Consider the following 14,015-nt stretch of genomic DNA (forward strand, 5'->3'; position numbering starts at 1 on the left):
GCAACACACATGGTGTCATATAGTTTACATAGTGTTGTGCTTGCTGAAAAATCCATAGATTGATCTAACCAAGCAAATGCAGACTAACATTTCATAGGACAACAACGATATTGACCAAATTAACCAACCACCAGGGAGAATTCACATCAGAAGACCAAGCATTGCTGCAGCAGCAAAACAACTAAGCAGCAGGAATGCCTCTTTCAAAAATGCCTCTTTAAGAGACAGCAATGCATCACCACTATACCATCCACTGGTGCAAATTACCATAGCAAAACAACTACATACTCCCTGCTCCTCTACCCCCGGTTTGAAGACCCGGCCGTCCATGCGGGAGCCCCCCTGTCCGAGGACGAGGGCGAGGGGCGCCAAAGGGAAGGAGGAGGAAGGGGGAGATGGGATGCGGCGGCCGGCAGCTATCCGGATGAGCAGGGAGGAGGAAGTGGGTACAACGGCTATGATGTCGAGCGAGGGAGGAAGGAGAGGTGTGCCGGCTAGGGTTGGTGTGGGTGTGGGCTTTGGCACAGCAACCCCGCGACGAGGATTGGGAGCAGAGCGCGCGCGGGGATTGCGCAAAATCCTCCCATGGATCAATTGCCCCCCTCAAGCCGATCCCACCTTCACAGAGGAGGTACGTACGAGGAGGGCGGGGCGGTGTGTGGCGGCACCGATGAGATGTGGGAGGAGGGTTTGGGACCGGTTGGTTCATCTGCTTCGGGGAGGAGGATGATCTGGACGTGGACGGGATTGGATTGGATGTTTCGCTCGCTGCTCCCATGGATCCATTGCACCTCATTGGTCGATCGGCACATCCCATGGATTCATCTTCTCTCAAGTCAATCATGACCGTTGGTCCAACCAAACATTTAGCTTCACGAGACTGTTGTTTGTTTAGCTTCGGGACCACGGATCGATCTCACCTTATTGGTCAATCCCGTTGAGGGAGTCCTGGATTAGGGGGTCCCCGGGCGTCCGGACTGTGTAGCATGGGCCGGACTGTTGGGCCGTGAAGATACAAGATAGAAGACTCTCTCCTGTGTCCGGATGGGACTCTCCGTGGAGTGGAAGGCAAGCTTGGTGCCCTGATATGAAGATTCCCTTCTCTGTAACCGACTTTGTACAACTCTAGTCCCCTCCGGTGTCTATATAAACCGGAGGGCTTAGTCCGTAGAGGCGATAATAATCACAATCATAGTCATACAGGCTAGACTTTTAGGGTTTTAGCCATTACGATCTCGAGGTAGATCAACTCTTGTAATACTCATATTCATCAAGATCAATCAAGCAGGAAGTAGGGTATTACCTCCACAGAGAGGGCCCGAACCTGGTTAAACATTGTGTCCCCCCGTCTCCTGTTACCATCAACCTTAGACGCATAGTTTGGGACCCCCTACCCGAGATCCGCCGGTTCTGACACCGACATTGGTGCTTTCATTGAGAGTTCTGTTGTGTCGTCTTCAAGACGTCAATTGTCTACAACAACGTTGTCCAGGAGGAAGTCTTCCTCCCCAGACAGATCTTCGTATTCGGCGGCTTCGCACTGCGGGCCAACTCGCTTGGCCGTCTAGAGCAGATCGACAGCTACGCCCCTGGCCATCAGGTCAGATTTGGAAGCTTGAACTGCGTCGCTGACATCCGCGGAGACTTGATCTTTGATGGATTTGAACCCACGGCAGCCGCTCCCTGCCACCGTGATGAGCATGACCTAAATCTGTCATCGGACCATACCCAGGAGATAGCACCTGTAAGCGCTCCGGCCCTAGATCCGGAGCAAATTGCGCCCTCCGAGGACAGGAAGCTCAACCCCGCCAAGGAAGCCGCAAACCCAGCGGCGTTGGAGCCCCACACAGACCCAACCTCGAGCGGGATCTGCGTCACCGGAACCTCGGATCCATATCCGGCCATAGGTTCCGAACCATGTGCATCCGTGGCCATCGATCCTGATCGGGCGCCGATCGTCGAATGCGGCGCCGCGGACATCTTCCGGCACTCACCTTTAGGTGATGTGCTTAACTCATTAAAAACACTCTCCTTAGCGGGGGACTCACAGCCGAATTATATCCGGTTCGAACGGGAGGCTGATGACGGAGAATTTCAGTTCCCACCCACCGCCCACTTCATAGCCATTGTCGAAGACTTAACCGACATGCTCGATTACGGCTCCGAAGACATCGACGGTATGGACGACGATGCCGAAGAGGAGCAAGGCCAAAACCCGCCGTTTACCGGGCGCTGGCTGGCCACTTCTTCGTATGACGTGTACATGGTCGATAAACCTAAAGAGAATAATGGCGATAACAAGGATCCAGTCGAGGATAAACCTCCTGAGATGCAGCCAAAACGTCGACGGCAATGGCGCCGCTCTAAGTCACGCCGTGGAAAAGATAGCGATACCGGCACGCGAGAAAACAATACTCTGGACGACGCCGAAGAAAACGAACACCTCGTTGAGCCAACCTCCGAACAGGACGAACGGGAGGACGGGCGAGTCAGCCCTGATGAATAGGCCATAAACGAAGACTCGGAGGACTGTAATTATCTTCCACTCTCCAAGGATGAGGTGAGCCTTGGCAACGAGGATTTCATCATGCCTGAGGAACCTCTCAAGCAGGAGAGCTTTAAGCGCCGGCTAATAGCCACTACAAGGAGCATGAAAAAGAAGCAGCAGCAGCTTCAAGCTGATCAAGACCTGCTCAACGACAGATGGACTAATGTCCTGGTGATACGTCTCCGTCGTATCTATAATTTTTTATTCTTCCATGCCAATATTATACAACTTTCATATACTTTTGGCAACTTTTTATTCTACTTTTGGTACTAACATATTGATCCAGTGCCCAGTGCCAGTTCCTGTTTGTTGCATGTTTTTTTCCGCAGAAAATCCATATCAAACGGAGTCCAAACGGGATAGAAACTGACGGAGATTTTTTTGGAATATATGTGATTTTTGGGAAGAAGAATCAACGCGATACGATGCCCGAGGGGGCCACGAGGCAGGGGGGGCGCCCCTGACCCTCGTGGACACCCCGTAAGGCGGTTGGTGCCCTTCTTTCGCCGCAAGAAAGCTAATATCCGGATAGAGATCGTGTCCAAAATTCATCCCAATCGGAGTTACGGATCTCCGGTTATAAAAGAAACGGTGAAAGGGCAGAATCTGGAGCACAGAAACAGAGAGAGACAGATCCAATCTCGGAGGGGCTCTCGCCCCTCCCATGCCATGGAGGCCATGGACCAGAGGGGAAACCCTTCTCCCATCTAGGGAGAAGGTCAAGGAAGAAGAAGAAGAAGGGGGGCTCTCCCCCCCCCCCTCTCTCTCCCGGTGGCGCCGGAACGCCGCCGGGGCCATCATCATCACCGCGATCTTCACCAACATCTCCATCACCTTCCCCCATCTATCTATAGTGGTCCACTCTCCCGCAACCCGCTGTACCCTCTACTTGAACATGGTGCTTTATGCTTCATATTATTATCCAATGATGTGTTGCCATCCTATGATGTCTGAGTAGATTTTCGTTGTCCTATCGGTAATTGGTGAATTGCTATGATTGGTTTAATTTTCTTGTGGTTATGTTGCTGTCCTTTGGTGCCCATCATATGAGCGCGCGCGTGGATCACACCATAGGGTTAGTTGTATGTTGATAGGACTATGTATTGGAGGGCAAGAGTGACAGAAGCTTCAACCTAGCATAGAAATTGATGCATACGGGATTGAAGGGGGACCAATATATCTTAATGCTATGGTTGGGTTTTACCTTAATGAACGTTAGTAGTTGCGGATGCTTGCTAATAGTTCCAATCATAAGTGCATAGAATTCCAAGTCAGGGATGACATGCTAGCAGTGGCCTCTCCCACATAAAACTTGCTATCGGTCTAGTAAAGTAGTCAATTGCTTAGGGACAATTTCGCAACTCCTACCACCACTTTTCCACACTCGCTATACTAACTTTATTGCTTCTTTACCTAAACAGCCCCTACTTTTTATTTACTCGCTCTTTATTATCTTGCAAACCTATCCAAAAACACCTACAAAGTACTTCTAGTTTTATACTTGTTCTAGATAAAGCGAATGTTAAAGCGTGCGTAGAGTTGTATCGGTGGTCGATAGAACTTGAGGGATTTGTTCTACCTTTAGCTCCTCGTTGGGTTCGACACTCTTACTTATCGAAAGAGGCTACAATTGATCCCCTATACTTGTGGGTTATCACCTGGCAGCCGAGGAATACGGCCTCGAACGCCCAACCAAAAGTTACCCGAAGCGCAAATTGTTACCCCAATTCGATGACGAGGCGTTGGAGCCCGTACCATCAGTGCGTAATGCGGCTGAGCGACCACCACGTGGCCGGGATAAAGCGGCACCTCAAGCCGAACACCAGCCCGTCCTACCTCGCCGTAAAGGCATAGAGAAAACAGCTCGGGGACATACATATGACCTGCGGCAAAACTTGGACAGTAGAGCAGGGCAGAACAGATCGATTTATGGCTCACGCGGGCGTGCCCCGACATGCGACAACGGCTATCTAGCCGGACGCAACAATCATAGTCACGCCCGGGCCGAGAACCGCAGACGGACTCCATCCGAGCTATGTCGCGACGTGGCCCGACATGGAGGCCCCGCACACCCCCTTTGCTTCATGATACGTCCATTTTGCATCATGATTTTATAACGATATTTATTGCATTATGGGCTGTTATTACACGTTATGTCACAATACTTATGCATATTCTCTCTTATTTTACAAGGTTTACATGAAGAGGGAGAATGTCGGCAGCTGGAATTCTGGGCTGGAAAAGGAGCAAATATTAGAGACCTATTCTGCACAGCTCCAAAAGTCCTGAAACTTCACGGAAGTTATTTTTGGAATTAATAAAAAATATTGGCGAAAGAATCCACCAGAGGAGGCCCACACCCTGGCCATGAGGGTGGGGGGGCGCCCCACCCCCCCTGGGCGCGCCCCCCTATCTCGTGGGCCCCCTGGCAGGCCTCCGGTGCCCATCTTCTGCTATATGAAGTCTTTTACTCTGGAAAAAATCATAAGCAAGCTTTCGGGAAGAAACTCCGCCGCCATGAGGCGGAACCAATCTAGGGCTCCTGCAGAGCTGTTCTGCCGGGGAAACTTCCCTCCGGGAGGGGGAAATCATCGCCATCGTCATCACCAACGATCCTCTCATCGGGAGGGGGTCAATCTCCATCAACATCTTCACCAGCACCATCTCCTCTAAAACCCTAGTTCATCTCTTGTATCCAATCTTTGTCCCAAAGCCTTAGATTGGTACCTGTGGGTTGCTAGTAGTGTTGATTACTCCTTGTAGTTGATGCTAGTTGGTTTATTTGGTGGAAGATCATATGTTCAGATCCTTTATGCATATTAATACCCCTCTGATTATGAACATGAATATGATTTGTGAGTAGTTACATTTGTTCCTGAGGACATGGGAGAAGTCTTGCTATAAGTAGTCATGTGAATTTGGTATTCGTTCGATATTTTGATGAGATGTATGTTGTCTTTCCTCTAGTGGTGTTATGTGAACGTCGACTACATGACACTTCACCATTGTTTGGGCCTAGAGGAAGGCATTGGGAAGTAATAAGTAGATGATGGGTTGCTAGAGTGACAGAAGCTTAAACCCTAGTTTATGACTTGCTTCGTAAGGGGCTGATTTGGATCCATATTTTTCATGCTATGGTTAGGTTTACCTTAATACTTCTTTTGTAGTTGCGGATGCTTGCAATAGGGGTTAATGGTAAGTGGGATGCTTGTCCAAGAAAGGGCAGCACCCAAGCACCGGTCCACCCACATACCAAATTATCAAAGTAACGACCGCGAATCATATGAGCGTGATGAAAACTAGCTTGACGATAATTCCCATGTGTCCTCGGGAGCGCTTTTCTCTATATAAGAGTTTGTCCAGGCTTTTCCTTTGCTACAAAAAGGATTGGGCCATCTTGCTGCACCTTATATACTTTCATTACTTGTTACCCGTTACAAATTACCTTATCACAAAACTATCTGTTACCGATAATTTCAGTGCTTGCAGAGAATACCTTACTGAAAACCGCTTATCATTTCCTTCTTCTCCTCGTTGGGTTCGACACTCTTACTTATCGAAAGGACTACGATAGATCCCCTATACTTGTGGGTCATCACTTCACTGACGAGGTAATGGAGCACGAATTCCCAAAAGGGTTTAAACCCATGAATATCGAATCATATGATGGAACAACAGATCCCGCGGTATGGATTGAAGATTTTCTCCTCCATATCCACATGGCCCGCGGTGATGATCTCCACGCCATCAAATACCTCCCACTAAAACTAAAGGGACCAGCGCGGCACTGGCCAAACAGCCTTCCATAGAACTCCGTTGGCAGCTGGGAAGACCTGGAAGACGCCTTTCGCGATAACTTCCAAGGTACATATGTCCAGCCACCAGATGCCGATGACTTAAGCCACATCATCCAGCAGCCCGGAGAGTCAGCCAGGAAGCTCTGGACTAGATTCTTAATTAAAAAGAACCAAATTGTCGATTGTCCGGACGTCGAAGCCCTCGCGGCCTTCAAACACAGCGTCCGGGATGACTGGCTCGCCCGCCACCTTGGTCAAGAAAAACCAAAATCCATGGCAGCCCTTACCGCCCTAATGACCCGCTTTTTCGCGGGAGAAGACAGCTGGCTCGCTCGTAGAAGCAACAGCACCAGCGATCGGGGCACTTCCGAAGCCCGAGACGGCCACGGCGCAATAAACACAAGCGTCGCAATAATAACGAAAGAACGCAAGACACAACGGTCAACGCCGGATTCAGCGGCTCCAAACCCGGTCAACGGAAAAAGCCATTCAAGGCAAATAGAGACGGACCATCCAACCTGGACAAGATAATGGATCGACCCTGCCAGATTCATGGCACCCTCGATAAACCAGCTACTCACACCAACAGAAGCTGCCGGGTCTTCAAACAAGCCGGCAAGCTTAATGCCGAACACAAGGGGAAGGAGCCGCCGAGTGACAGCGATGACGAAGAGACTCGCCAGCCGAATACCAGGGTTTAGAAGCAATTTCCCCCGAAGTGAAAACCGTAAACATGGTATATGTGACGAACACCCCTACAGGGAAGCGCAGGCGCGCACTGCGGGACGCACGCGCCATAGAGCCGGTTCCCCCAAAATTTAGCCATATCCGTCCCGAGGGTTCGGCAGCTCTGATCATCGATTCAATTATCGATGGGTTCCATCTCACGAAAGTCCTTATGGACGGCAGCAGTAGCCTTAATCTACTCTACCAAGACACTGTCAGCAAAATGGGCATCGATCCTTCAAGAATCAAGCCCACCACAACTACCCTCAAGGGAGCAGTACCCGGCGTAGAAGCTCACTGCACGGGCTCAATCACATTGGAAGTCGTTTTCGGTTTGCCGAACAACTTCCGAAGCGAAGGCTTGACCTTCGATATTGTCCCGTCCCGCAGTAGCTACCATGCACTTCTAGGGCATACCGCTTTTGCTCGTTTTAATGCGGCCCCACTCTACGCCCGCGGAAAACTTTAGATGCCCGGTCCATGCGGCGTCATAACAATAAATGGAAATACGGAGCACTCCCTCCGTACAGAGGATCATACTACGGCTATTACAGCCAAAGTACAAGGCGGCTTATCAAGCCGTATATCTCATCAGCCATTAAGCCGCTGGTCTCTATTAAATGGAACCGATCAATTTCAGAGCTGGATTAGCAGCTCGGCCTCCGTCGTTCGCCTCATATATCCGCGAAGTTTGTACCGCGTATACATAATTATGTACTTAAAATACCCTGGTCATCGGCGGAGGCACAATACGGACAGGCCTGCAAGCACTCCCATAGCCTCCTTTTCTTTCCTAATTATTTTTTATCTTTTATCACAGGTGGCTCAAAGACGGGTCATCTCATGGACTTTTTCGGAGTTCGGCTTCATACACTTACCCCAAGGCTATTCCCGTTAAGGAGTCCTTTCACCGAGGCAAGGCGGCGCAGATGTGCGACAGGAGGTCCAAATAGTTTTGTAGACCGCACTCTCTATTTCGAGCCTGTAAAATGCCTTCTCCCTCAACCTTTGACCACCGGCATGTCAAATAGCCTCGGTTGTAGCGTTATTATCTATAAAATGGCAATTGACATGTCAATTAGGTTCAAGTGAACATAATCCGTATTCAGTATTCTCTTTTTCTAAAAATCTGAATGTTGCTTCTCCGGTTGTTTCACATACGCACCTCGGCACAAATTGCCAGGGGCTCGATATGGGAACAAATGAGTTGCCGACAAGTCCGAACAGCTTCATATGCAGTTCGGCGTCACGAGTTTGGCCTTATATGCACCAGCTCTGAATCATGTCTTTGGTCAATAGTTGGGTTGCCCGGCTCCTGTGCTTACTACCTTACGCTCCGCTATATCGGCTAGGGTAGTAAAGGAAGAACTACTGCGATTGTGTCCTGGTTTATCCGGATGAGCACCTCAGTAGAGAAAGCCGAAAACTGATTGTCATGATGCGGCGAGAGCTGGTCAACCACTCGATGACTCACCGGAATCTTCGCGATTCCTTCCGTATTAAATGAAGGACCGTTCTTCTGGTCACGTATGTAAATGCGCCGTATTCGGATAACCGCGTACATACCAAGGGTTGTATCGTAGACCCACCGTCAAACTCCTATGGCTAAGTGGAAGTGTTAAATCCCTATAGTCTGATTGCCTGGTTCGCCGCATTGACACCTCCTTAATGGACCAAGACGTTGGGTAAAGAGTGATCAATTACTTTTCCGAACACCCCCGTATTATATGCGAGGGGGCTGAAGCCGACGACTGGCAAACTTTCAGATTATACAAAAAAGGCCGCACAGGAGGAACCAAAACTTTCCGGCAAAAGTATAAAAAACATAGCCTTAATATATCATAACTATTGTTTTTACAATTTCGATACATTCACTCGAACATCATATCCTTCGAGCACTGACCCTCTATTAAGCGGGCACCCTCTAGGACATCTTCAAAATAATGCTCTGGCGCGTGATGGTCCTTGCCCTCGGGTGGACTCTTCGCTGCAATATCGGTGGCCTTCATCTTCGCCCAGTATGTCTTGACACGGGCAAAGGTCATCCGTGCACCTTCAATGCATGTTGACCGCTTCACGGCATCGATACGCGGCACCGCATCAGCAAGTCGCCGCACCAAACCGAAATAACTATTCGGAATTGGCTCAGTCGGCCACAGCCGGACCACGATGTCCTTCATGGCACAACCGGATATCTTGTGGAGCTCGGCCCACTGGGCCATCTGTTCGTTCAGCAACAGCGGGCGCTTTGGCGTGCCGAATTGTGACCAAAAAGGCTTCTCCATTGCATACCCTTCCTGCGCTTGGTAAAATTGCACCGCGTCGGAGGCGCTCTTCAGCAAGTCCAAGAATGCGTCTGGAGAGCTCCACATTTGATTAAGCAGGGCATACTTCGGATCGCCGAATTTAGTCTGTAATAAGAAAGGCTTACCGGCTGCTATCTCCCAAGCTTGCCGGATCTCCTCCCGAGCCGGTCTAGACTCGGATCGTGCTTCTCTCGCCTCTTGTAAGGCCTTGTCGAGATCGGCCGCTTTGGCTTTGTTATCCCCCTCGAGGAATTCGCACCGGACAGTGGCTTCCTTTAGCTCGCGCGCCATAGTAGACATTCTCTCCTCGCACTGGCGCCGAGTAGCCTGGTCGGCTTTTAACTCATCAGCTGCCTTCTCGGCAGCCGCACTACTCATCCTGGCTTGCTCCTTGGCCCGGGCAAGCTCAGCCCAAAGGGTTTCCACCGTGGCAGCACCATCTACAGTTGCGCATATCTCAGTATATAATTTCAGCTTTGTGCTCATGCTATTATACACACATACACTGACCGCTCCAAAATATACCTTGCGCCTCGTCGAGCCGCCTGTTAATAAGTGTGATGTCGTCATCCGCCACATCAAGTTTTTGCTTCAGACCTGCAACCTCTGTAGCGTGGGCAGTCGTCATGGAAGTAACAGCCTGTGTTCCAATTAATTAGGTTATTTCCTGGGCATATCTTTTTCGATCCTCTGATTGCCTCCCTTTGGACGCCAACCAGAGTCTCATGGGCTACTATCTATACACAGGCGTTGCGTTTATAGCACAATTGAAAATATAATATTACGTACCTCGAAGCCTTTTAGCAGGCCCATGAAGGCTTCGTTCAATCCGCTTTTCGTGGACAGAATCCTCTCAACCACCGTACCCATCAAGGTACGATGTTCCTCTGAGACGGACGAATATCGCAACATGTCCATCAGTGTATCCGGCGCCTCCTGATTCTTGGAAGCAGCTATGGGAGGATGGACTCCCTTTGAAAGGATATATTTGCTCGACCCTAGAGTCGTCTCTGGCCGTAAACCGGATAGTCCGGGGCCTTTATTGTTGGTCCCCGTAGGGTCCGCACACCCCGGACCCTGGGCGGCCGAGGTTTCACCTTGGGGCGTTGTCTTTGTTATCCTCTGTTGATCAGGAGAGATCCTCCGGGACGACACCTCGAAGTCGTCCGCCCTATTGGGCGAGGAAGCTTGTGGAGGCGTCTCGCTTTCCATCATCTCCGGAAGAAGATCCCCCGAGGAAGAGGATTGTTGAGGAAGACTGTATGCCGGACTGCAAAAACATATATTCCAGATGTTACCCTTGTAACAGGAAAAGGAACGGGATATGTTAAAACACCTTTGTTCACTTACGATTCGGCCAAAGGCTTGTCCTTACGGGGGAACTGTGCGACAACGTCGCCCTCCGAGCCTGAACCGCCGGACAGGGGCGTCTTACCTCGCTTAGGAGCCTTTACCTCCCGACCTTCGGAGGCGGCCCTTTTCTTACCATGGAGAGAAAGGATGTCAACTTCTCCTTCCTTTTTGTCTTCGGAAGAGGGAGCCCTAACTTCCCTGGACATAGCGTGGGGTGCCTTCAGAATGGAGGCCACCTTTGGCCTTCTTGCTCTCCTCATTGCCCTCTTTCACCGGCACCTGGTACGGTGCCGGGACCAGCATCCTTGCTAGCACGGGACTAGCTGAGTCTTCGGGAAGAGGGGCCGAACACCTAATTCGCTCTGCCTTCTTTATCCAACCCTGGAGGAAGATGGTTTTCTCAATATCTTATTGTGGGATATTTAACTACGTTGTGTTCGAGAGTCGAGTGCTTACCGGGGTATCCGGATGGTTACAGTCAAGACCAATGTCCTCTGTGGTATCCGGCCACTGTTTTCGTGTCCCGAAGAATAGTTTCCACATTCCATTGTGCGTTGTGCCGAAGAAGTGCTGAAGGGTTCGTGGTCCTTCGGGTTAAACTCCCACAGGCGGAGAGGCCGTCGCTAGCACGGTAGGACCCGACGGACTAGCATTACTTGGATTACGTTGATAAGGTCGTGTCCTTTTCAATGAGGCTCCGGAGGCGGCTTTGCAGCGTCTGCACTTCATAGATTGATCCCCAGTCCAGCCCCTTATTAATCCATGATGCAAGCCATAATGGAGGGCCAGATCGGAACGCATGTGTAGCTGCCCACTTGGTACCATGGGGTTCAGTGATGTAAAACCACTCCCGCTGCCATAGGTTGGAAGTTTCTGTGAAGGAGCCTTTTGGCCAAGGAGTATTAGTGAGTTTGCTCACTGTAGCACCGCCGCACTCCGTTTGTTTCCCGTCGACTACCTTCGGCTTCACATTAAAAGTCTTGAGCCACAAGTCGAAGTGTGGGGGAATGCGGAGGAAGGCCTCGCACGTGATGATGAACGCCGAGACGTGAAGAAAGGAGTCCGGAGCTAGATCGTGAAAATCTAGCCCGTAATAGAACATAAGCCCTCGAACGAAGGGATGGAGAGCGAACCCTAGCCCCCGGAGGAAGTGGGAGATGAATACGACCCTCTCGCCGGATCTGGGAGTGGGAATAACCTGCTCTTGAGCAGGGAGCCTGTGGGGGATTTCCGCGGTCAGGTATCTTGCCGCCCGAAGTTTCGCAATATCGTCCTCTGTGACAGAGGAAGCCACCCACCGGCCTTGAAGGCTGGGTCCTAACATGACTGGGAAGCTCGAAGCAATCAAATTGTACCTTGGGTGATGGAACTCGAGGTTGGAGAGGTTGAGGAAAGGGTTGGCGCAGAGGAGAAGGACGGGTCTTAGCCCCTTTATAAAAGCGATGAATATCAGACGCCTCCTCATAAGCCTTAAAACCTGCCTACTCCTAAGGAATCATGCCAACTGAATGGTTGGGATACCCACGCCCGCATTGATGAGAATCCCGCAATAATGGGACACGATCTCTGCTTCGGCAAGATGTGCCAATAAAACCGCGTCTCGAAACGTGGAGCGACGAGCCGAAAAACGGCTCGAAATAATAACCAGGCAGGGACGTGATGTCACGCTACAAAAAGTTGTCAGCAGATTGGACTCGTGAAATATTATACTCTCTGCGGTGGTGTGTGGTATTTTGTTTTGCAGAGCCGGACACGATTCTTGTGTTCAAGGACTATTTTGGAGTATTCGGAGAAGGAACCCGGCTTGCAATGCTGAAGACAATTAGCGCGCCGGACACCTCGTCATTGAAGCCTGGTTCAGGGGTTACTAAGGGAGTCCTGGATTAGGGGGTCCCCGGGCGTCCGGACTGTGTAGCATGGGCCGGACTGTTGGGCCGTGAAGATACAAGACATAAGACTCTCTCCCGTGTCTAGATGGGACTCTCCGTGGCGTGGAAGGCAAGCTTGGTGCCCTGATATGAAGATTCCCTTCTCTGTAACCGACTTTGTACAACCCTAGTCCCCTCTGGTGTCTATATAAACCGGAGGGCTTAGTCCGTTGAGGCGATAATAATCACAATCATAGTCATACAGGCTAGACTTTTAGGGTTTTAGCCATTACGATCTCGAGGTAGATCAACTCTTGTAATACTCATATTCATCAAGATCAATCAAGCAGGAAGTAGGGTATTACCTCCACAGAGAGGGCCCGAACTTGGGTAACATTGTGTCCCCCGTCTCCTGTTACCATCAACCTTAGACGCACAGTTCGGGATCCCCTATCCGAGATCCACCGGTTTTGACACCGACACCCGTCCGCCCATGGATCGACCCTTTTTCAAGGGTAGGTAGTTATGGAAATACGCCAATTGCAGGGTTTCTCGAATGCTGCAGTTGCCGCTGCCGCGGTCACGAGAGAAATTTGGTCCTCTTGCCTACGGCTACCATCCTTAGCGCTGAGAGAGGGGGGGACCTCAGATCTTCAAGAGTTCATGCACTAGTAGAAAAAGGGCCATTAGTCCCGGTTCATAAGGGCCTTTAGTCCCGATTCTCGAACAGGGACTAAAGGGTCGTTACTAAAGGGCCCCCCCTAAGGCACTCCACGTGGCCGCTGCCTGGAGCTCCACACTAAAGGAGATATTTTTTTTGAATTTTTGTGAAAAAAAATTGAATTTTTTTCCGATTTTTAAATTTTTGAATTATTTTCAATTTAATATCTAATCACCCCTCATCACTGCTCTATTTAACCTCTAATCCCTAATCACCTCTCATCATTCCAAATTCACTAACTTCCCGGCCGGTCACCCATCCTCTCACTGTTGGGGAACGTAGCAGAAATTCAAAATTTTGTACGCGTCACCAAGATCAATCTATGGAGTTTACTAGCAACGAGAGGGAAGGAGTGCATCTACATACCCTTGTAGATCGTGAGCGGAAGCGTTCAAGAGAACGGGGTTGATGGAGTCGTACTCGTCGTGATCCAAATCACCGATGATCCTAGCGCCGAACGGACGGCACCTCCGCGTTCAACACACGTACGGAGCAGCGACGTCTCCTCCTTCTTGATCCAGCAAGGAGGGAGGAGAGGTTGATGGAGATCCAGCAGCACGACGGCATGGTGGTGGAAGTAGCGGGATCCCGGCAGGGCTTCGCCAAGCGCAAGCGGGGAGGAAGAGGTGTCACGGGAGGGAGGGAGGCGCCAGGGCTTGGGGTATTGCTGCCCTCCCTCCCCCCACTATATATAGG

Source organism: Aegilops tauschii, chromosome 4 (genome assembly GCF_002575655.3).
Source record: "Aegilops tauschii subsp. strangulata cultivar AL8/78 chromosome 4, Aet v6.0, whole genome shotgun sequence".
Classification (NCBI taxonomy): Eukaryota; Viridiplantae; Streptophyta; class Magnoliopsida; order Poales; family Poaceae; genus Aegilops; species Aegilops tauschii.